Source organism: Urocitellus parryii, chromosome 6 (assembly GCF_045843805.1).
Source record: "Urocitellus parryii isolate mUroPar1 chromosome 6, mUroPar1.hap1, whole genome shotgun sequence".
Lineage (NCBI taxonomy): Eukaryota > Metazoa > Chordata > Mammalia > Rodentia > Sciuridae > Urocitellus > Urocitellus parryii.
In genome coordinates, this window is record NC_135536.1 from 26,015,548 (window position 1) to 26,041,393 (window position 25,846).

The window sequence follows — 25,846 nt, forward strand, 5'->3', positions numbered from 1 at the left end:
GAATTAGAAAGAACCTTTGGCGGCTGGGGATGTGGCTCAAGCGGTAGCGGTGGGGTTCGATCCTCAGCACCACATACAAACAAAGATGTTGTGTCCGTGGAAAACGAAAATAAATAAATAAATAAATAAATATTAAAAAAAAAAGTGATGCCTTGAGGGGTTGGGGTTGTGGCTCAGCAGCAGAACACTCGCCTACTACGCGTGTGAGGCCCTGGGTTCAATCCTCAGCACCACATAAAAGTATTTAAAATAAAGGTATTGTGTCCAACTTCAACTAAAAAAAAAAAAAAAAAGAACCTTTGGGCAGGGCACAGTGCCACTCAAGAAGTGGAGCCGGGAGGATCCGGGAGGATTGGAGGATCGAAAGTTCAAAGCCAGCCTTAGCAGTTTAGTGAGGCACTAAGCAACTCAGTGAGACCCTGTCTCTAAATAAAATTCAAAAAAAAGAAAGGGTTGGGAATGTGGCTCAGTGGTTAAGTGCTCCTGAGTTCAAACCCAGTACCAAAAAAAAAAAAAAAAAAAAGAAAGAAAAAAAAAAAGGAAAGAAACTTGGGATTTTATGTAATTCAATCCTTTTATGTTTTTGTAGGACTTTACTAAAATGAATCTTGATAAAGAATTCTGTCTTTTTAAAAAAATATTTATTTTTTAGTTTTAGATAGACACAGTATCTTCATTTTATTTTTATGTGGTGCTAAGGATGGAACCCAGGTCCTCACGCATGCCAGGCGAGCTCGCTAATACTTGAGCCACATCCCAAGCCAAGAATTCTGTCTTATTTCTATCCCCCTCCCCGCCCCCCCCCCTTTTTTTTTTTTTTGGATACCAGGGACTGAACTCAGGGGCACTCAACCACTGAGCCACATCCCCAGCCCAATTTTGTATTTTATCAGAGACAGGGTCTCACTGAGTGGTGTAGTGCCTAGCTTTGAACTCACCATCCTCCTGCCTCAGCCTCCAGAGCTGCCGGCTCGGATTACAGGCCACTGTGCTTGGCTCTGTCTTAGTTTTAAAGACTTCAGAGGATTTGAGGAAATTTTCTCAACAGTGAGTTACATTTTTCCAGTGATCTTAATTACCAAGAGTTTCTGTAAATTTAACATTTCATTAAATAAATGACATGGTTTGGTTGTACCTGAAGTAAAAAATTTTCCTGATTGTTTGTTTTTAAAACTCCATGTTAGCAGCACTCCCAATGCTGGGAGTGGTGGTGCATGTCTGTAATTCCAGTGACTCCGGAAGCTGAAGCAGGATTGCAAGTTTATGGCCACCTTGAGCAATTTAGCAAGACTTGGACTCAAAAAAATAAAATAAAATGAACTGATGATATCTGTCAGTGGTAGAACATCCCAGAGTTCAATCCTAGCACTGCAAAAAGAAAAAAGAAAAAAGAAAAATTTTATTAGAAGAAAAAAAATAACGACTTTTCAAGTTGTGTACTATGGAGCATACCTGTAAGCCCAGCTACTTGGGAAACTGAGGCTGGAGCTTCAGCCCAGCCCAAGCTGGGTACCACAGCTAGAGAGACCCCATCTCAAACCAACAAAAAGGACTTTTCATTTTACCTTGCTTAATCAGTTAACTAGTATGAAAGGAAAAGATATTATCTGCCTTTGAGACAGTTTTGAACTTTCTTCTTTTGGGAATTATTTTAATGATATCTTAGAAGTGTAAGAGTCGCTAGAATAAGTAGGATTCTATCTCCAGGAGGCACTGGAGCACAAGTTTTCTTTTCTTTTTTTAGTACTTGGGGGTTGAACCCAGGGGTACTTAACCACTGAACTACATCCCCAGCCCCAGGGTCTCACTGAGTTGTTTAGGGCCTTGATAAGTTGCTGAGGCTGGCTTTAAACTTGTAATCTTCTGCCTCAGCCTCTAGAGCCACTGGGATTATGGGTACGCCACTGCACCCCATACATTATTTTAAATAGCAAGACGGGCAAAGTAGAAAGAACAAAGTGTTGGTCTTGCTTCTTAGAGGAAGTCAAATAAATAACTAATGAAGGGTGGTTTACTAAATAGCTACTAGCTTTTGTTTCCATTGAAGGGAAACTGTAACTGGGGAATTAATGTGATAGTAGTTGAGGAAAGAAGTTGAGTCTGAGGCAGAAACAGGAGGAATAGCTGGAATGGCCATTCTACCTGCTCAGGTTTGGCAGGGCCTGATAAGAAGCCCTGAAGGCCTCCAGGTTTTTCAGAAACAATGTAACTACTTAGACCTAGGAATAAGAATTTTTGTTTTAAATACTTTTTTGCTTCAAGTGAAAGAATATTTGATTTTCACTAGTTAGTTCTGAAAGATTCTAGTAATTTGTGGTATTCAAAATTCTCTCTAATAAGAATTCTTGGGGAAAATAGGTAACTGTTTTTAAGGTAGCATTTTAAAACTTGGATGTTCAGCAAGGGCAGACTTGCCCACTTTGGGGGAGGGCCCAGGTACCCTATAAGCACATAGTACACTCATCCAGAGGGCTAATTGGTTGGTTCAGTTAGGTTCAGTTTTTCAAAGAAAGCAGCAGTGTTTATTGGTAGAATAGGCAATTGAGAGGGATGGGTAGAGGCAGTGTCTGCATGCTGAGTGGGTGTATCTCACTTGATTAAATGGTTTGTGACCTCAAAAGTCATTGGCCTTCTGAATAGTTTCTAAGAAACCTTCTATAATATAATTTGAAGTTTGTGATGATTAGAAAACTCCTTTTCTCTTGACCCACTTAATCTCAGAAAATTTATATTTGCTATCTTTAAGACTACTTTGATGACCCATTATGAAGTTTGAGTCAGCTGTTTTTCCTTTTGTTTTAAAATTATTTTTATTTCTGATTATAGACATAATAAGTATTCCCCTGGACCTTAACACATTGGGATAATCCTTGTTTTGGGGATTCATTATTTTAAGATTTATTTATTTATTTTTTGGGGAGTACTGGAGATTGACCTCAGGGGCACTGAACCACTGAGCCACACCCCCAGCCCTAATTTGTATTTTATTTAAAGACAGGGTCTCACTGAGTTGCTTAGGGCCCTGCTTTTGCTGAGGCTGGTTTTGAACTTGGGATTACAGACGTGTGCTACTGTGCCCAGCTTAAAATTTACTTTTTAACTGATACATAAAAACATAAAAATTCTGTACTTAATGGGGTACCATATAATGTTTAAATCAGGTTAAGTATATCCATCTCCTCAAACATCATTTCTTTTCTTTTTTGGTGCTTAACCACTGAGCCACATCCTCAGCCCTTTTTCATATTTTATTTGTACACAGAGTCTTACTTAGGGCCTTGATAAATTGCTGAGGTGGCTTTGAGCTCACAATCGTCCTACCTCAGCTTCCCTAGCTACTGGGATTATAGGCATGCATCACTGCACCTAGCCATCATTCCTTTATGGTAAAAACTCAAAATCATTTCTTTTAACTTTTTGAAACACATAGTGCATTGTTTTCTTTAGGTACCCTATAGCACACCAGAACCTCTCTGCCTAACTTAGAATCCATTTATCAACCTCTGCTCCTTCTCTTTCCCACTTTTCCCTGGGCCTCTTGTAACCTCCATTCTACTTTCCATTTCTTTGAGGTTAGAGTTTTTAGATTTTACCCAAGGGCACTTAACACCTGAGTTGCTTGGGGCCTGGCCATTGCTGAGGCTGACTGTGAACTCGTGATATTCCTGCCTCAGCCTCTTGAGCCGCTGGGATTATAGTCATGTGCCACCATGCCCAGTTTATTCAGCTTTTTTTTTTTTTTTTTTTTTAGTTTTTGGCGAACACAACATCTTTGTTTGTATGTGGTGCTGAGGATCGAACCCAGGCCGTACGCATGCCAGGCGAGCGCGCTACCGCTTGAGCCACATCCCCAGCCTCTTATTCAGCTATTAACAGTGAAAAATGTTTGCAACCTGGTTAAGGAAACATATATATTATAGGCCATTCCTAGAATATGACAATATCTATTACATAAAATACTACTTACAGTTATAATGGGAGGAATATGCATTTTACTTATATGAAGAAAAAAACTTAGGCCTTTTGCTGGTCCTTTTTTCCCTATAACAGGGTGGGAAACTCTTGGACTTGCTTCTTCCCTCCTGCAGCAGTTCCCCTATCACCCTTCAGGGCTTGTCAGGAAATACACAGAACTTCAAAGATACTAGAATCACATTCAAACTTTCTTTGAAAGTAGCCATAATAATGGTACATATATACAATGGAATATTACTCAGCCATAAAGAAGAATGAAATTTTGGCATTTGTGAGTAAGTAGGTGACCTTTAAGCCAATCCCCCCAAAAAACAAAGGTCGAATGTTCTCTCTGATATGTAGATGCTGACTCACAGTGGGCAGCAAGGGGAGGTTCACTGGATTAGATAGGGCAGAGTTGGGGGAAGGGAGCGGGGATGGGAATGGGAAAGACAGTAGAACAAATCCGACATAACTTTCCTGTGTTCATATATAATACATGACCAGTGTGACCACATCCTATACAATCACAAGAATGGGAAGTTACACTCCATGTATGTGTGATATGTCAAAATCCATTTTAATGTTCTGTATAACTAAACAAGTAAAAAATTTTAAAAAGAAAATAGCCATAATAAACTCTCAATCCTTTTTAAAAAAAAATTCCAAATTAGGTTTAATTCTTGAGGTGTATTATTCAACAATAGCCAATGAACCTGAGTCCAATTTCAGACTATTTTTCTCTTTTCTCAAAAATCTGCATATACATATTCACTCAAATTTAGAATGATTCTTATTTCCACCTATGGTGTTGCAAAAAAAATATTTAGTTTTAAAGAGGATTTAGTTATAGGGTTTAGTTAAATGGTAAAAAAAATCCTTAGTCTTAATTGTTCTGTGCTTTTTGCCGTACTTTTAATATACCAACTGAATTTTAAAGTGTTCATTTTTAAGCAGAGGGGATACTGGGGATTGAACTCAGAGGCATTAGACCACTGAGCCAGATCCCCAGCCCTATTTTTTAAATTTTATTTAGAGGCAGGGTCTCATTGAGTTGCTTAGTGCCTTGCTTTTGCTGAGGCTGTCTTTGAAATCATGATCCTCTTGCCTCAGCTTCCTGAGCCACCGGGATTATAGGCATGTGCCTCTGCGCCTGGCCCAAGGTGTTCATTTTTTAATGTGTTCTGTTGTAAATCCTCTGCTTTCTGTTAATTTCTAAGTATAGTAAGACATGGAGTGGTACTGAGACTATGGGTGTGATCTAGCCTTCCTCCAAACAACACATATTGAGGTTAGGGAAATATTCAACAATTTTGTGATCTGAAAAGATTAGGAACTGGTGTACAACGTAGTGACTTTTTACATGTGATGATTTTGAATTAGTCTAAATAAGCCTCTTTCTACCTAATTGGTAAGCCCCTAAGGCCAACATTTGAGATTTTTACTATTTATTTTGTACCTGGTATGTAATGGATCTCAGGAGATTGAAGGAATAGGTGGTAGTTGAAGCCATTGGTAAAGAAGATAGCAGAGGACATTAAGCCAGAAGAGGAGGTAGCAGAGATGAAGACTAGAGAATCTCTGTTCCTGGGAGAAGACACACAGATGCAGCACACAAGCTGCTAGGGAAGGTGGATTGTGAAAACCTGGTTAGGAGGAAGTGGTGTGAGAGGAGCTCAGGGAGACAGGCTGTTTCCTTAAGGAGGGTAGGCAGTGCCTTTGGGTGACAAGAAACCAAAGATAGATAGTAGTAATAGGTATCATTTGCTGCAAACCTGCTGTGTGCCAGGCCCTCTCCTGGTTTCTTCATAAAGGTCCATCAACAACTAAAAAATACATATTAAAAAATATTCATTTCTAGTTGTTGATGGACCTTTATTTTATTCATTTATTTATATGTGGTGCTGAGAATTGAACTCAGTGCCTCACACATGGCAGGCAAGGGCTCTACCACTGAGCCACAACCCCATCCCTCTTCATCGACTCTTGACAAGAGCCTTGGTAGGTAAATAGTACCCCCATTTTACAGATAAGAAGACTGAAGTCAGACTACTGGCCCAGGGTCAGTAGTTAATCACTTGGAAGAGCTTGGGTTGTATTTAGGTTTGTCTGACTTAACTATGTCATTACAAGTGGCAATATAGAATTTACTGGTAATTTTTGAGAATTTAAATTAGACATTTGGGATGATAATAGTTTTTATCTCTTGAGAGTTGGTTGCATAGGCTGGTCTTCTCTTGGAATTTTACTGATATGTCGTGGCCTCTCCCTACTGCATACCACACATACTAGAGAGAATATTTTGGAGCTTTGTGCAGATCACACAAGCTATTCCATGCTCTGAACTCATGAAGTGTCTCCTCCTTTTTCAGCAGGCAAATTTTGAAAATCAGGGAGCTCACATACATAGCTCATGTAGACTAGACTAGAAAGTGCTTTCAAACCTAGCTGTAGAACTCACATATAGTTTGGCATGACCATTTTCCTGCTGACAGCCTCAAAACAGAATTGAGGAACATGTCAGTTAAGGGGCATCCTGTGCACATTGGAAACTGATGTCCACAGGGCAGTTATTGCCCTCACTTGCCACCTAAGCCTTCTCTGTAGCATTTTCCCATAACAGACAGATCTGTGACAGATGCAGAGTCAGGAAGCTTGAGAGCAGTTCTGCCACAGAAAGGGACTGGGCTGGGGCTCTCACAGTTCTGAGCTCTTCTTGTACCTCTAACATGCCCTGAGCCTGTAATGTCGCCTCCTCCAGTCTGTGCCCTCCGTGAGTCTGCATTTGCAGAGGCAGCCCAGCGTGCACCCAATTCCCTTTTCTGGGAAAACTCCTTGCTGTGCAGGGTGGGACCCCTGTGCTTTGTGACTGTAGGTTCTTGGTCTTACTGATTGGCACTGGTTAAACACCTTTGTCAAAGGGGACCCAACAATCCTCTGTCCTGGGGATTTAATTTTGATGTGGAAAGTCTAGAGGTTAGTGGACCATTAACGCCTGGGAGAAACGTTCATGACTCCTACTGTTGAGGCCTGAGAGCTTGCTAGTTTCTACCTTTCTGAAACACTTTTTTTTTGGTCAATGGACCTTTATTTTATTTATTGTATGTGGTGCTTAGAATTGAACCCAGTGCCTCACACATGCTAGGCACATGCTTTACCACAGAGCCCCAGCCCAGTCCCTTTCTGAGACACTTTTGTTCCATTGATTCTTCCCCACCTTCTTCTTTTGTGTACACATCATCCTTTCAGTAAATCAACGTTTGCTTAGGTTTGCTAGAGTTTGTTTCAATTACTCTCAACTGAATATGTTAACAGATACAGGTGCTATTCTTAGAAATTCTTAGAATTTCTGTTTTACAAATGGCTTTTGGTGTTATATCTAAAAAAAAAAAAAAAAAAACCTTGCCTAACGCAAGACCACAAAAATTATCTCCATGTTTCTTCTAAAAGTTTTATATTTTGTGTTTTACATATAGACCTAGAATTTATTTGAGTTAATTTTTTTAATCAGGTATGAAGTGTGTTGAGGTTAATTTTTCCCCCATATAAATGTTTAAGTTCTGTTTGTTAAAAAGACCATTTTTGTTCCATTAAATGTCCATAATATCTTTTTAAATTTTTTTTTTTTAGTTGCTGATAGACCTTTATTTATTTATATGTGGTGTCAAGAACTGAACTCAGTGCCTCACACATGCCAGGCAAGTGTGCTACCGCTGAGCCACTGCTTCAGCCTGCTTCATTGTATCTTTGTAAAAAACTTTATATATTGTTTTGGATTTTTATCAGGTTAGCGTAACCGCTATGCTTCAAAATATTTTTTAAAGATGTTTTCCAACTTTGTCAATTTTATTCATTTGGAATATTGTTTATTATCTAGGATGAGGATGACCTGGTTCAAAATTATAAATAAGTATTTTTCTATATTGAGGGACATCAGACTGTGTGAGTGCGTGTGTGTGTGTGTGTGTGTGTGTGTATGTGCATGTGTATACACACACATGTGTATGTGGGGTAGGCATGCTAGGCAAGCACTTGACCATGAGTTACATCCCTAGCCCTTTTTATTTTGAGACAGAGTCTCACTTAGTTGCCCAGGCTGGCCTTGAACATGTGATCCTCCTTTCTCAGCCTCCTAAGTTGCTTGGGTTATAGGCATATATGTAGGTTCTAGGCTGTAACCAGTGAGGGGCAGCAGATCTTGATTGCCTGCTATAATTGGCCATTTGCTGAGTTCTTGTTAATACATATGAAGATAGAAACCCCCACCTGTAAAAAAAATAAAATAAAATAAAAAATACAAATTAAATATTTGTATGCTAACTTTGGAGGCTCTTTTATGATAAAGAAAATCACAAAGTAAACAGAACAATAGATTCTTTTTTTAATATTTATTTTTTTTAGTTTTTGGTGGACACAACATCTTTATTTGTATGTGGTGCTGAGGATCGAACCCAGCGCCGTTTCGCATGCCAGGCGAGCCACACCCCCAGCCCCAACAATAGATTCTTTAATACAAGGTTTCAGGAAAATTTGACAGTTTAAGGGAAAAATCTAGTTAGAGTTATTCTTCATAACATGTATGGCAGAGACTGCTAACTGGCCCCCAGTATACAGTCTGCCTCTCTTTAGTAGTTGAGTCTCTGAGTTTTAGGTAGCACATGGACACTGAGCGGCAGTCTATATTTCCCAATCTGTTTTACAGGCAGGAATAGCCATGTTATGAAATTCTGGTCAGTAGGAAGTGAACAGAGAGATTGTGGACCACTGCTACATTATAGCCTTTAAAACAGAAGAGGTTTTCCCTTTATTTCTCAGTTTCTTTCTTCTTGAGGAATAGAATGTAGATGTGGTTGCTGATGCAGATGCTAATGAAGACACCTTAAAAGAGGACAGAACGACAAAGACAACTCCGAGGTCCCTGATAACCCATCCACTCAGAATTGTTCATCTACGTTCATTCTTACATCAAAAAGAGATAGTTTCTGTCAGGTGTAGTGATACGTACCTGTGATCCTAGGGACTTGGGAGGCTGGACAGAAGGATTGAAAGTTCAAGGCCAGCCTCAGCAACTAGCAAGGCCCTAACAACTTAGCAAGACCCTGTCTCAAAAAAGGGGGTGGGGTTGTGGCTTAATGGTTAAGCACACTGGTACCAAAAAAAAAAAAAAGAAAAAGAAATTGTTTCTATTTTATCTGAACAACTAATATTTTTTTATATCACATTTGTAGCAATGAAAAGAAAACAAAAAAATGATCCTGAGTTTTCTGCTTCCGTGTCGTTTAATAGGGAGAGGCAAGCTATCACTTTCACAGTAATAATTAGATAAAATTATAACAGTTTTTCAAAATAAGTTTTGAAGACATTAAAAAGCTGTCTTCAGTGCAAAGCAGTGAGCAGTAATGAACTAAAATTTCAGAGAGGAAGGAGCCTTTTATAGGGGAGCTGACATTGCCAGCCACTGTCTCTCACTGTGGTACTTGCAGAGTTTGAGCATGGGCTGATGAACTTGAGGCTTGTTCTAGGCAGGACTCTACCAAGAGAGAAAACCCAGCAGAGCTTATGACAACTGTATGGGCTGGCACAACACAATGAATTCTCGAAGAAACCCAAATATGTGGCCAGTTTTCTGCATAGGACATTCACTAAGTTTTGGACAGCTTGGAGGTCTTGACCTGAAAGGGCACTTGAAGTCAACACAATCTTTTTTTTTTTTTTTTAAGAGAGAGAATTTTTTAATATTTATTTTTTAGTTCTCGGCGGACACAACATCTTTGTTTGTATGTGGTGCTGAGGATCGAACCTGGGCCGCACGCATGCCAGGCCAGCGCGCTACCGCTTGAGCTACATCCCCAGCCCCTCAACACAATCTTATAGTGTTTAGCAGGTAACACCTGTAAGAAATCACAATAGATCCTACCCTTGACTTTCAGACCAACCAGACCCAGCTGTTCAGATAGAGGTGCTCAGCCCCATGCCATATCTGCCTCCGCTAAAGGTGAAAGTAACCTTGACTTTAGCCTCTGAAGGTCTTTTACAGACATTATCTAGCAATTAGTCAAAAACTTTGGCTTTCCCAAGAAGGAGGAACTAGAATGGAAGGATAGAAGACAGAGGCACCGGACATAGTATTCCGTAGGTTCACCTCGTGACTTTAGCACTCCTAGACTTGGGAACTTTCTCACAACTTGATCTTCTCTTCCTTTAATTTAGATTCCCAGGCATGAAGATTCCTCATATATAATTTTTTTTTAACATTTTCAAAACTGCAAAAATATTTTTTTGATGTCAAAGCTTCTAGGAACTCGGCCCTATTCCACCAAGAAACTCAAAATTGTCATAGTTACTTCATTTAATTTTTACTTGTCCTACAAATATTTAATTTCTATCTATATTTCAAGAACTGTACTCAGTATTTGATGATACAAATAAGAGATTATCCTTAAATATTAATGTGACTTTGAGATAAAAGAATAAGTTGTCGGGCACAGTAGTGCACGCCTTTAATCCTAGCTACCTGGGAGGCTGAAGCAGAGGGACTACAAGTTCGAGGCTTGCCTGGGCAATTTAACAAGACACTGTCTCAGAATAAAAAGGCCTGCGGATGGAGTTCAATAGTACAGCGTGCATGGGCTCAATCCCCAGTACCATTGAAAAAAAGAGAAAGAGATTTAAATATCAAAGTTAGGACTAGAATGTGGTTCTTTACATTTTTTTTATTTATTGATATTTTTTAGGCATATTCCTGAAATTTCCTGTGGATCAGATTTTCCTCTAATTATTTTAAAGGTACTTTAGCTTAACCCATTTTGCCTAGCATATGTGAGGCACTGGGTTCAATCCTTAGCACCACATAAAAATAAAAAATAAAATAAGATCATTCTGTCAATCTACAACTACAAAAAAAAGAAAAATTAAATAGAGTAACAAATGTGCTACTTCAAGTAATTTTAAAATAATGTTTGAATATTTATCATGTTTACAAAATTGAAATCTTGGGACTTAGTGGGTTAAACTGGTTGTTTTAAATCATGAGTAGCTTACTATTGGAATTGTACTTTCCACTCATCTCTCAGCTTATTTTACTAGTCAAAATGAGGTGTTTTTGCTATTCATATTATTAGCTACACTTGTAGTGAGATAAATGATTGTATAAGTTTTCTCTGCTTGAGAAATTGTTTTCTGCTAAGAAAATGTCTGTTTTTAGGAAATGAGGTTTAACACCAACTAATTTAGCTGTGCTGGAAATAACCTGCTTCTTTGCTTATATAAAAGCCAAACTTACAAGGGAAGCAATCAGAATATTACCCTGCATGCAACCCGCAGATCTCCAGCAGGTGGATTATTAGTCTAACCAGTCATCACAGCCTGGTTTCTCAGCCCTGCTTCTTGGCTTTTTAAATTAATGTGAGAAAAGAGAGGTGGCTACAAGTCCATGCCAGTAGGTGTCCTTTCCTTTGCCACACTTGCCTGGGTTTCACAGATTAAACCCTTGGTAAGACAGTGGGGAGTGAGGCTGCAGAAGTCATTCCTGGCCTTGCTACTCATTAAAAAGAGCTACTGTGGAGGTGACGGGGTGTACCGGGGTGCATTTGTACCATTTCCAGACTGTCAAAACCTTCAATGGCCTCTTTGAACTCTTTCACAAGCTGTCACTAATAAGGAAATTTAGACATCTCCTATTATTGTTTAACCACCTGAAAACCTGAAACACTAAACAATAAACACGAAGCACTAAACAGTTTCTTTAACGGCATATATACCACCACTGTCCATTTCTGGTACATTTCTGTAATATTTTAAGGAACTAGTTTTTGCCAGTCAGCAAGTTCATATGAAATATCATGCTATAATTAATTTAAAAGTTAAATATAAACATATATATATATATGCACATATACCCACACTGAACACTTAGCTTCATCAAAACTCAACAGTTAGCTGGATGTGGTGGTACATACATATAATCCCAGTGGCTTGAGAGGCTGCAGCAGGATTGCAAGTTTCAAGGCCAGCTTCAGCAAAGTCCCTAAACAACTTAGTGAGACCTTGTCTCAAAAAACAAAACAAACAAACAAACAAAAAACAAACAGGGCTGGGGGCTGGGGATTTGGATCAGTGTTAAGTACTCCTAAGTTCAATCCCCAGTACCAAAACAAAAAACAAACAGAAAGAACTCTGGTCACTTTGGCAGCACATATACTAAAATTGGAACAATACAGAGAAGATTGGCATGGCCCCTGCCCCAAGGATGACACGCAAATTTGTGAAGTGTTCCATATTTTGTGAAAACCTTAAGAAAGTTATTTCACAATTGTATATTCTAAGAAAATAGACTCAAGATACAATAGGTAACACCCAATATTGAAATGTGACTTTCATACCAAAAAAAGTCAACAATTAGCTTATTGCTTTAGAGGTTGTTAGGGTTTGGATGTGAGGTGTCTCCCCAAAAGTTCATATGTGCTGGACACAGTGGCACATGCATGTAATCCCAGTGGCTGGGGAGACTGAGGCAGGAGGATCACAAGTTCAAAGCCAGAATCAGACAAAAGCAAGGCGCTAAGCAATTCAGTGAGACCCTGTTTCTAAATAAAGTACAGTACGGGGCTCAAGATGTGGCTCAGTCATTGAGTGCTTCTGAGTTCAATCCCTAGTCCCCGCCCCCCCCCCACCAAAAAAAAAAAATTTCATGTGTTAGGCCATGCAGGAATGTTCAGAGATGGAATGATTGGATTATGAGAGCTGTAACCTCATCAGTGGATTAATCCATTTGAATGGACTACTGGATGGTAACTGTAGGCAGGTGGGGCATGGCTAGAGGAAGTAAGTCACTGGGGGTGTGATCTTGACTATCTTGTAACTGGCTTCTCTCTGCTCTCTGCTTCCTGGCTGCTATGAGCTGACAGCTTTCGAGCAATGAAGTTGGCCAACAGTAAGTAGACTGAACCTCTGAAGCCGTGAGCCCAAAATAAACTTTTCCTCCTTTAAATTCTTGTGAGGTATTTTGGTCACAGTGATGAAAAGCTGACTAACTCAGATTTTTTTTTTCTCTCATTTAAAAAAACACTCAAGTTATCATAGATGTATCGTTTCCTCTAGTAATACTTATTGAAACCTTAGTACGAGCTAGACATGATCTGAGCACTAGAGGATACAGCATCCATGCTCCAGTGAGAGAGGCAGACAGTAAAAAGCAAATAGATATACTATAACATACCAGGCAGTTTTTTAAAAAAATATTTATTTAGTTGTAGATGAACAGACAGTATCTTTAGGTGGTGCTGAGGATCGAACCCAGTGCTTCATACATGCGAGGCAAGCTCTTGACCACTAAGCTACAGCTCCAGCCCCAACACCAGGCAGTTTTAAGTGCTACAAAAAGGGGGAAAAAAAAAGAATTGGGGAAAGAGAGCATTTTAGACAGGGTGGTTTGGGACTACTTCTTTATAAAGAGTACTTTATATATTGTATATAAAGTATAAAGGGCGGGGTATATAGCTCGGTGGTTGAGTGCCCTAGGTTCAATCCACAGTACCAAAAACCAACCAACAACCAAAAAAATTATTTCAAAGAAAAACTCAGAAGGCTAGGTGTTGCAGGGTCAGTCTCTGCAAGCACCCCCGACTTTATAAAGAAAGAGTACTTTATATGTTGTAGATATTAAGTCTTATCTGCTAGATGATTTGCAAAAGTTGTCTACTATTCCATAGGCTATTTTTTTTCTTTTCTTTTTTTGTACTGGGGATTTAATTCAGGGGCACTTGACTACTAAGCCACATCCCCAGCCCTATTTTGAATTTTATTTAGAGACAGAGTCTCACTGAGTTGCTTAGTGCCTTGCTTTTGCTAAGGTTGGCTTTGAACTCGCAATCCTCCTGCCTCAGCCTTCACAGGTGCTGGGATTATAGGCGTGAGCCACCATACCCTGCTCTTTTTACTTTCTTTTTTTTTTTTTAATATTTATTTACTTATTTAGTTAGTTAGTTTTTAGCGGACACAACATCTTTATTTGTATGTGGTGCTGAGGATCGAACCCAGGCTGCACACATGCCAGGCGAGCGCGCTACCCCTTGAGCCACATCCCCAGCCCCTCTTTTTACTTTCTTGATGTTGTTTTTTGAAGGACAGAAGTTTAAATTGTTGTTGTTGTTGTTGTTGTTATGTGTGTGTATGTTATTTGGGATTGAGCCCAGGGCCTCACACATGCTAAGCAAGCATTCAATCACTGAACTGCACCCTTCGCACAGTTTTTTTAAGGTAGTAGGTCCAAATTAGTTCTTTTGCACATGGATATCCAATTATTCCTATATCACTTTTTAAAAAGACTATTCTTTCTCCCTTGAGTTATCTTGGATATCTTGTCAAAAATAATTATAAATGTAAATAAAAAATAATTAAATTTTATTTCTAGACTCAAAATTCTATTCTGTTGCTGTATATGTCTGTCTTTCCTAGTACCACATTATTTTGATTACTGTGGTCTTATAGTAAATTTTGCAGTTGAGAAATTTGTTCTCCACTTTTTTCTTTTCAAGATTTTCTCTCTTCTGAGTCTCTCATCTTTCCATATGAATTTTAGGATTAGTTTGTCAATGTCACCAAAAAAATCAGCTTGGATTTTTGTATTGAATCTATAAGTCAGTTAGGGAGTCTTTCCATTATAATGACTTTCCAATCCATGAATATAAAAAATCTTTTCATTTATTTAAATCTTCTTTAATTTCTTTCAACAATGTTTTGTAATTTGTACTGAGAAGTCTTGCACTCTGTGTGTGTGTGTGTGTGTGTGTGTGTCTGAGAGACAGAGAGACACACATACACACACACACACACACACATACACACACATAGGTAGGGGATTGAATCCATTAAGATATATCCCCAGCCCTTTTTCAATTTTATTTTGAAAAAGGGTCTTGCTAAGTTGCCCAGGCTGGCCTTGAACTTAAATAGCTGGGATTTATGGTGTATAGCACCATATCTGGCTTTTACTTATCTGATTAATTTTTTCCCCTAAGTATTGTAGCATTTTTTATTCTTGGGCATTTTATATAATCAAATTTATCAACCTTCATTTGTGCTTTGACAGTTTTAGGAAAATCATTTTCTTAAGGTCACAAAGATTTCTCCTGTACACTACAGTTTTGAATTTTTTGGCTTTCACATTTGGATATTTAATAACCTAGAATTGATTTTACAGAATGGTGTCAAGTGAGGATCTATTTTTACTTTTGTTGCACTTGAAAAATCATGTGTTTTAGTACCAATAACGGGAATTCCAGGGGCTGCAGTTGTGGCTTAGTGGTAGAGTGCTTGCGTGGCAAATGTGAGACCCTGGGTTTGATCCTTAGCACCGCAAATAAATAAATAAATAAATAATCCATATACAACTAAAAAAATTGTTTTTAAAAAAAGGCATTCTATCCCCGTAAGTGGAAGTACCGCCACTATCATCTATCAGAGTCCATGGTCACAGTGTACTTTTTTCTGGGTTTTTGTTTCATTTCTCTATTGTTTGATTGAAATCATAAACCCATACTGTAGTTATGTGGTCAGTCTTACTACCAAATGAAGGTGATTTCCCTACCATTTGTCTTTAAAGTCTTAAGACTAGCTTGATATATTTCTTGGATCTTTGCTTTTCTACATGAGTTTTAGAATTAATTTGTTAAGAAAGAAAGAATGAGAAAATAAGAGAGACAGACAGGGAGAGACAGAGACAGGGTAAGATTTAAGTGGAATTGCTTTGCCTTAAAGGAACCCAAAACAATTCTATAAAACATTATGTTGTTTGAGATTATGGTTTGTTTACTTAAAGATGAGATTGGAACACTTAAATTATAGTGAGCAAATTTTATTTATTTTTTTTTTAAAGAGAGAGTGAGAGAGGAGAGAGAGAGAGAGAATTTTTTTTAATATTTATTTATTTTTTTAGTTCTCGGCAGACACAACATCTTTGTTGGTATGTGGTGCTGAGGATCCAACCCTTTCCGCACGCTTGCCAGGCGAGCGCGCTACCGCTTGAGCCACATCCCCAGCCCCTATAGTGAGCAAATTTTAGAAATCAATTAACCTTTAAAAATATCTCTAAATTCTCCTTTAATTTATTTATTTATTTTAAAGAGAAAAGGCTTGTGTTGGCCTACAGTTTGGGAGGTTCCAGTCCATGGTCAGTAGGCCCCATTGTCTTAGGCGCTGGCTGAGGCAGCACATTGTGATGGATCAAAACTCCTAACTGTAAGGATCCAGTGGAGCGTCGGAGAAAGAGACCACACACAAGAGACTGACTTCATGCAATTGGCAAAAGGGGATTTATTAGGGATCCGTTCCAGCGCGCTGGGGCTCTGTGCTCACTCAAGAAGGGAGAGCAGCCCAGAGCCCAGAGCAGAGGTCAAGCAGAGCTTAAGTACACTTTTTGGAGAGGGCGGTGGGCTTTACATACATCAGAACAAATCATCATGAGGCGCTGGAAAATTGAACAACAACTCTGAGACAGGATTAGTACATTCATTGGCGGGAACAGTCTGGGCAGGGGTGATTGGTCATTCCTAAGCGGGATACACATTTAAACTGATTGGTTTTAGAGCCTAGATGCTTACGTGCCAAGCTACTTGGAGCCCTTAGCTATTAAACAACTAGGGAATCAATGGAGATATTTACTGGGCAGTTCCAGCACTGTCCTAACAACTACAGAGATTACAGGTTCCGGGGGTAGCAGAGGAATTGTAACAATGCCTTGTCTTTTACTTTTTAGCCCAGGCCTTGTAATCTAGAAACCTTACAATGCCCGGTCTTTTACACTTTAACTCAGACTTTTGCAGCTTAGAATCAGCTTAGAAATTTTACCTTTACACTAACCCATCACTGGGAAACAAAAGAGTATAGGAGGAAGGACCCAGGGTACCGCAGTCCCCTTCAAAGGCATGCCCCCAGTGACATAAAGGCCTCTCATTAACTCCCTCTTGGGGTGCTACCTCCTGGTAGCACCAAGCTGGGGACCAAGCCTTTAACATGAGCCCTTGTGGGATATTTTAGATTCAGATGGCGTTCTGGGGCCATTCTGCCTGCCTCTGTCCCCCAAAGGTCCATGTCGATCTTACAATGCATCCTTTTCATTCCCAAAGTCTCAACTGTTCCACCACTGCTGAAAAGCCCAAGTCTAAAGTCTCTTCTAAGACACAGGCGATCTCATCTTGAGGCCCTGTGAAAACCAAAGAAAGCTAGATGCTTCTAAGATACAGTGTGGCACAGGAATAGAGAATACATTCCTATTCCAAAAGGAAAAAAAAATGGGAAAATACCAAGGATGGATGGGACCAAAGCAAGACCCAAACCCAGCAGGGCCAAACATTTAATCCCAGCTCAGTGTCCAAACCCCTGGGTGTTATGTGGGCTTCCTAGGGGTTTGGAGAGTCCAGTCTCTATGGCCTTGCTGGTTATAGCCCATAAAGCCACCTCTGTCAGCTGACTTTTCACACTGCCTGCTGTTTCCCTTGGCAGGTGCTCTACATTGTTGGCGTATCTGTCTTCTTGGGGTTTCCATTGGAGACTCAGCTTCACTTTCAGACCTCCACACATTGACTGACTTGCCAGGGGCTGCTTGCAGAGACTCTGACTCTGAACACACTACCTGGCCTTCTGAGTTTTCCTTTGAAATTTATATATTTTTTTGGTTGGTTGGTTGGTTTTTGGTACTGTGGATTAAACCCAGGACATTCAACCATTAAGCTATATCCTCAGCCCTTTTTATTTTTTATTTTGAGACAGGGTCTCACTAAGTTACTTAGGACCTCATTGCTGAGGTGAGCTTTGAACTTTTGATCTTCCTGCGTCAACCTTCCAAGTCACTGAGATTATAGGCATGTGCCATCATGTCAGCTTCCTTTGAAGTCTTACTTAGAAGCCTCCAAGATCCTCTAAGTCTTGAAGTCTGTGTACCAGCAAAACAAGTATTCTGTGGTTGATGTCATGGCTACAGTGGCCTCTGAGTGCTTTTCTATTATTTTATAGAATGATATTCTGATCATAATCTAATAAATATATATATTTTAAAGTGAAGTCTCACATCTCAAACTTTTTTTGGCAGGGGGAGAGGTACTGGGGATTGAACTCATGGTCACACAACCAGTAAGCCACATCCCCAGTCCTCTTTTGAATTTTGTTTAGAGACAGGGTCTCACTGAGTTGCTTAGCGCCTTGCGTTTGCTGAGGCTGGCTTTGAAGTTGTGATCCTCTGGCCTCAGCCTCTTGAGCCTCTGGGATTATAGGTGTATACCTGGTGAAGCCTCACTTCTCAGAATTTATTCTTTGGAAAAAATAAGTATAAGGAGATACAAAGTACTTGTACATTGGTAGTATTGGGAAAAGCCTAAATATTATGAGTGGGAATTCATTAATTTGCCATATATCTCTATTGTGGAATTTAGGCATCCTTTAAAAGAATGATATTTGCCTATATTGATTAGCAATAGAATATATTAATAAATGGGGAAAAGATTGTAAAACATGTAGTGTGATTTGTGAAATTATACATTTCCCATAAATGTAGAAAAAAATTATACATCTCTATGTATATATATCTGTGTATATGATATATGTATTATATATGGAAGATGTACATAAAAATGTTATAGTGGTTATTTTTGAGCTTAGAATTTCAGGAGATATTTATTTTCTTTATATTTTAATTTGTTGATTCAGTTTTCTCCACTTATGTTATTTTTTCTAATTCCCATTTTTTAAATATAAGACAATATTAAATTATGCTTATTTTACAGGAGAAATACTACATGTGTTCATTTTTTAAAAAAATATTTATTTATTTATTAGTTATTGGTGGACACAACATCTTTGTTTGTATGTGGTGCTGAGAATCAAACCCGGGCCGCACGCATGCCAGACGAGTGCGCTACTGCTTGAGCCACATCCCCAGCCCCTATATGTGTTCATTTTAAGTTTTATTGAAAAATATACAAATGTTCAACAATACTTGTTTTCACAACTAAAAGAATGCGCAATTTTTTAGGTAGGTAATATCTGATAAGTTGTATAATTCAAGTGTTGGACCATCAAAGATGAAGTTCTCCCTGTTGAAATTAAGTCTCCATGAGGGAGGGTTGTTGGGTCCCTTTTGACAAAGTGTTTAACCAATCAAGATCAAGAACCTACAGTCACAAAGCACAGATGTGACTACCAGGGGTCCCACCCTGCACAGCAAGGAGTATTCTCAGAGAAGGGAATTGGGTGCACACTGGGCTGCCTCTGCAAATGCAGACTCATGGAGGGCACAGACTGGAGGAGGCGGCATTACAGGCTCAGGGCATGTTAAGAGATGCAAGAAGAGCTCAGATGAAGAGGCAGAATTTGTGGCAGAACTGCTCTCCAGCTTCAGGACTCTGCATCTGTCACAGATCTGTCTGTTATGGGAAAATGTTACAGAGAAGGTTCATGTAGTAAGTGAGGGCAGTACTGCCCTGTGGACATCAGTGCCCAGTGTGCACAGGATGCCCCTCAACTGACATGTTCCTTAATTCTCTTTTGAGGCTGTCAGCAGGAAAATGGTCATGCCAAACTATACTGTGAGTTCTACAGCTAGGTTTGAAAGCACATTCCAGTCCAGTCCACATGAGCTACGTATTGACAAAAATTAGGAAATTTATCCTGATTGCAAGAAAAAACATGAGCCTCCTGATTTTCAAACTTTGCCTGCTGAAAAGAGAGGACACTCTGGAAACATGGGTTCAGAGCATGGAATAGCTTGTGTGATCTGCACAATGCTCCAAACTATTCTCTCTAGTATGTGTGGTATGCAGTAGGGAGAGGCTAGGACATTTCAGTAAAATTCCAAGAGAAGACAGTTTTCAGCATAACTAAATTTTAAGGAACAACAGAATATAGGTCTTGGAGATGAACGGGGTTCATTTAATGCAAAAGACAGGATTATAGTTTTTTGCTAGAGAATAATGGATGGTTCATATTGGACATTGTTTTTAAAATAATGTTCCAAACCATCCAGGAGCTGGGCAGGTTCTGTTATCTTAGCTTTCACCTGGAATGTGTTCATTTGCTTAAGGAAATCATGCTTATATGATTTTGTATTTGTATCAGAAAAATATGCTTTACCATTGTTTCATCATTATGTAGTTACTCTGACCTTTCAAGGTATTCTTTTTTTAAAAAAATATTTTTAGTTGTAGATTTATTTATTTATTTTATTTATTCATTTTGATGTGGTGCTGAGGATCAAACCCAGTGCCTTACACAAGCTAGGCAAGTGCTACAATTCCAGCTTCCTTTCATGGTATTCTTGAAACCTTTATTCAGAATGATTCCTTCTAAGGCATTTTACAGTGTAATTAAAGCTTGTTATCCCCCCACCCCCATTAAAGAGACAATTATCCCCCTCCCAAATTAAAAAGCCTAAATATTATCCAGTCCAAGATTTTATTTTACTGTAAAGGTCCATAGGACAATTGGCAGACTCAATTTTAAGTTTTTGAATTTATATTAGCATGTATCAATTTCCTTATTTTGGGTAATTATGCTATAGTGAGAAAATTACCCACTCCCCATTTTTGTTTTTTTTTGAACAGTATTGATGATTGAGCCTAGTGGCACTCTACCACTGAACTAAATACTCAGTCTTTAATTTGGGGGATACCAGGGATTGAACCCAGGGACACTTAACCACTGAGCCAAATCTCCAGTCATTTTGTTGTTGTTTAATGTTTTATTTATTTGTTTGTTTATTTGGTACTGGGGATTGAACTCAGGGGCATTGGCCACTGAGCCACATCCCCAGCCCTATTTTGTATTTTATTTAGAGACAGGTCTCACTGAGTTGCTTAGTGCCTCACCTGGCCATTGATCAGGCTGGCTTTGAATTCCTGATTCTCCTGTCTCAGCCTCCCGAGCTGCTAGGATTACAGGCGTGTGCCACCATGCCCAGCTTAATGTTTTGAGACAGAATCTTGCTCCGTTACTTTTAACTCCCATGAATTTTGTGTGTATATTGTATTTTATACTTGCCTCAAGACATACATTTTCAGTCTCCTCCAAATTCCCTGGTGCCAGAGCCTGAAGTGGCAGCATACACCTGTAATCAAAGTCACTTGGGAGGCTTAGACAGGAGAATTCCAAGTTCAAGGCCAGCCCCGGCAATTTAGCAAGACCCTTTCTCAATTTTTAAAAAAAGGACCTGGAATGGGGCTGGGGCTATGGTTCAGTGGTAGAGTGCTTGCCTAGCGCATGTGAGGCCCTGGGTTTGATCCTCAGAACCACATATAAGTAAAGGTATTCTATGCAACTACAACTAAAGAAGAAGAAGAAGAAGAAGAAGAAGAAGAAGAAGAAGAAGAAGAAAAAGAAAAGGACCCAGGATGTAGCTCAGTTGTAAAGTGCCCCTGGGTTCAATCCTGAGCACATGCGCTGGGGGTGTGGGGGTGTGGGGGGGTGTAAGACAACAACAAACAATTCCCTGGTGCCAAATGAAATAAGACAACAACAAACAATTCCCTGGTGCCAAACAAGATGATCTTGAACAAAGGCACAAAAGTTCATTATTAGTTCTGAGTGGAAGTAGAAAATGAAGTAGAGTTGAAGATGATTGATTCCAAACTTGGGCTGCTGGGCAGATTGCATGGTGATGCTCTTGACCAAAACAAGTAACTCCAGGGGAGGATCAGATTTTAATTGAGGGAAGGGTTAGGATGGTGAGATAAGAAGTTTAGCTTTAGATTTGTTGAGTTTCCAGTGCCCATGGGATCTAAAAGCTGATTAGAAGGCAGGTAAGTATGTAAATGGGAAGTTCTGGAAAGAAATTTGGGATTTCAAGTGTATATTATATATTCATTAACATGTAAGGTGTATTTGAGAACTAATAAGTAGATAAGGATTTGCTGGATGTTATAACAGTGGGCATGCTCTACTTCTAACTCTGTTATAGTCCAAATAGTGGATAAAATCAGTGGCAAAACAGTATGCATATTTTAAAAGTAAAACAAAAAGTGAAAACTCAGTAATATGTACTTATTGTAAAAAAAAAAAAAAAGAAAAATCAAACTGGTTTACAAGATTGTGAGAAGTATCCTTTCTTCCCCCATCCCATTTCCTACTCTAATTCCTTGGTCTCTTTTCAGACCATTTTAGGGCATATATGTATTACGGTTGCTCTTTTGCTTATATTTTTCCATTATTGCTTTGGTCACGAGTGACTTTTCAGCCTCTTAGTAACATGTTGACAGTCTAGAGGCAAATGGATAAAATACTGTTTGATTTTTTTTCTCTCCCATTGCCCTGTAATGTGTTTTTTTTCTTGTTTGTTTGACTTTTGGTACCAAGGATTGAACCTAACCACTGAGCCATATCCCCAGCCCCCCCCCCCCCTTTAAACATCTATTCCTCTAGTTATGGGTTGACACAATACCTTTATTTATTTATTTATATTTATGTGGTACTGAGGATCAAACCCAGTGCCCCACGCATGCTAGGCAAGTGCTTCACCTACAAGCCACACTCCAGCCCCCAGCTCCAGCCATTTTATATTTTATTTAGAGACGGAGTCTTGCTGAGTTGCTTAGGGCCTTACTTTGCTAAGGCTGGCTTTTAACTCACCATCCACCTGCCTTAGTCTCCCAAGCACTGGGATTACAGGTGTGCACCACCACTAGAATAGTGTGTTTTATGGTGGTGTGCTTGTAGTATTGACTTAGAAAGTTTCTTCCTTTACTTTTTTATTTTATTTTATTTTATTTGGCTACCAAGGATTGAACTCAGGGGCACTCAACCACTGAGCCACATCCCCAGCCCTATTTTGTGCTTTTATTTAGAGGTAGGGTCTCACCGAGTTGCTTAGTGCCTTGCTATTGTTGAGACTGGCTTTGAACTTGCAATCCTCCTGCCTCAGCCTCCTGAGCCACTGGGGTTATAGGAGTGTGCCACCGTGCCCGGGTCACATTTTCTTGATTAGTAAAATTACTGTTCAAGCGAACATACCTTGACATTCATTGGAATTCTTAAATCTCCCTTGTGTTGTATAATGGGAACATAGTACCACATTCTTGTCTGTTTACCATGAGCATTTCTGTTTACTGTTTCTCCAACCTGGAGGGAGTGATACACTAGTATTTTCTTTGATTACCTTGTTGATATAGTATAACTATTAAGTTAGAATGACTGAAAGACTTATTAAGAGACCTCCTGTTAAATCCAGAATTTGAAATACCGTGAAAGAGTTTGTAGCATATGTCTTTTTTAGAGTCAGCCTGATTTCATTGACAGTCCGCTTGAGACTAAAACACATCAGATCTGGATTCTAGAAACGCCCTCCTATTAATTGATCACTGTAACTTAGTCCCTTCTTTGCCAGGGTCCTTGTTTTGAAAGAGCAAAGAGCATGGTGCATATTTTCATTTACACATATTTACTGCATTCCTATGAGATGTCATTTTCTGTAATAGTAATAACAGGAAGTGTTATTAAGCAAGTGTTAACTCTTTGTTAACCATAAATACTCTTCTGGATGCTATGGGTGCAGTAATGTACAAAATGGGCCTGGTGCTTTCCCTCATGGGTTAATATATATTTTAAGACGGTGAAACCCTTATTTTGAATCTTGTGAGAGGTAAAATATAACAGAACAAATAATTTTGTTCCTCCTGACTTCTAAGACTTTTTCTCCTGTGAGAGTTTGCCTATCACCTGGTCTGTCCATTCTGGCACTACATGATCAGGTTTGCTAGTGTTTCACTTAAGCCACACTCCTGGTCACTTTGTAGTTGAATTTTAGTTCTTTTAAAAACACTTGATTCTAAGTAAGACTTCAATAGAACGATACAGTATTTAAAAACAAACTAATGGACTGGGGGTGCGGGTCAGTGGTAGAGCACTTTAAATAAGAAAACGGAAAGCATAATGGTTTAACTGATTGCTTCCTAGATAATCCAACCTACAGTATGAAATTTATTAGTCCTGAAGTTCTGGGTGTATCTGAAATAAAGGCAGATTTCTTTACAAGAAATCCACCCACTGCATTCCCAACATGTAAGTTGGCAGCACATTGGTTAGAGATGATGGAGCACTGTAACTCTGCTGGCATTTTAATAATACGGATAAGCCTCAGCCTCCCAAGTAGCTGGGACTAGAGGCACATGCCACTGTACCCAGCTTAAATGATTTTCTATCTTTAGATATGGGTTGATTTCTAGCATTTCTTTTCTAAACATGTTACAAGTATAGTCTTGCGTGAAAGTTTAAGTATTAAATATTGATACAAACTTTCAGGCTTTGGGGGAAAAGACTACTAAATACCTAACTTAGTTTTATAAATAGTTCTCAGAAGTTCTTTTACTTAGACCAACAAATTAAATCAGCACCTCCAAATTCCATCTGCCATGCCTATCTGAATGCTTTTCCTTTGTTAAGTACAATTCTTGTCTTTTTTCAAACTCTTAAATTTGGAAGCATTTTGGCAGCTTTCCAAAACTAACATTACTAGAATATTATATTCTCAAGTGTCTTGATATGTATTAATATGTGAAAAACAATTTGTATAGCCTGAGAGGGCAAGAAAGGATCTTTTATTCCTTAGAGTCTGCTCAAAACTAGTATAATACTTAATTGACAACTTGCTTCTTTTTTTTTTTTTTTCTTATAGTACTGGGGATTGAATCCAGAGGTGCTTTATCACTGAGCCACATCCCTAGTCCTTTTTATTTTTTATTTTGAGTACAGGTCTTGATAAGTTACTGAGGCTGGCCACCTTCCTGTCTCAGTTTCCCATGTTGCTGGGATTATAGGCATGGGCGACCATGCCCCACTTGCTCTTAATAATTTTGATTGACTATCTTTATTAAAGCGAGCTGTTGTAAATTAAGATTAAAGTTCCAAGGAGCTGGAATAATTGGCCGTGCCACTGCAGCTGGCTTTCTTTCTTCTACTTACGGTGTTGGCCCACACTTACCTAAGCACTTGAGTTTTGTGTATATCTTACTCCTGTTATCACTGACAAAGGTTCATGAGAACCAGGTGTTTCCACAGTAGCTTAGTGCTGATAATTATTTGGAATGATATGAGTGGCCTTAAATACATATGGTAGTAAAACATCTGCAAATATTTTTGTTTGGAAAACCTAATTTACTTTTGAACTTTTGGTCATTTCATTGGTTAGCTAATAACAGTGTTTTCAGAGTAAACTGTCTCTTTTATTTCTGAGAATAAATAAAATTATGTTTTCTGAAATAGCATTTTAGAATCTTTCAGAAAATCCAATTATAAAAAATCTAGTGTTAGCTATTGTTAGTTCTTTTTTTCTTTCTTTCTTTTTTTTTATTGGTTGTTCACAACATTACAAAGCTCTTGACATATCATATTTCATACATTAGATTGAAGTGGGTTATGAACTCCCAATTTTTACCCCAAATGCAGATTGCAGAATCACATCGGTTACCCATCCACAATTTTACATAATGCCCTATTAGTAACTGTTGTATTCTGCTACCTTTCCTATCCCCTACTATCCCCCCTCCCCTTCCCTCACATCTTCTCTCTCTACCCCATCTACTGTAATTCATTTCTCTCCTTGTTTATTTTCCCATTCCCCTCACAACCTCTTATATGTAATTTTGTATAGCAATGAGGGTCTCTGCTCTGTTCATAGTTGCTCTCATTATATCAAAGAAGACATTTGGTATTTGTTTTTTAGGGATTGGCTAGCTTCACTAAGCATAATCTGCTCTAGTGCCATCCATTTCCCTGCAAATTCCATGATTTTGTCATTTTTTAGTGCTGCATAATACTCCATGGTGTATAAATGCCACATTTTTTTTATCCATTCATCTATTGAAGGGCATCTGGGTTGGTTCCACAGTCTAGCTATTGTGAATTGTGCTGCTAT

The 25,846-nt window shown here is 38.9% G+C and overlaps 1 protein-coding gene and 1 non-coding gene across 2 annotated transcripts in view; both read left to right on the top strand.

The window, feature by feature from the left end:
* Positions 1–25,846, top strand: part of Sptlc2 (serine palmitoyltransferase long chain base subunit 2) — a 108,088-nt gene that overhangs the window by 2,892 nt on the left and 79,350 nt on the right. The gene's annotated exons all lie outside the window — the stretch shown is intronic.
* Positions 12,133–12,237, top strand: LOC144255499 (U6 spliceosomal RNA). Its single transcript, XR_013343797.1, has one exon. It is a non-coding gene; the product is annotated as a U6 spliceosomal RNA (small nuclear RNA).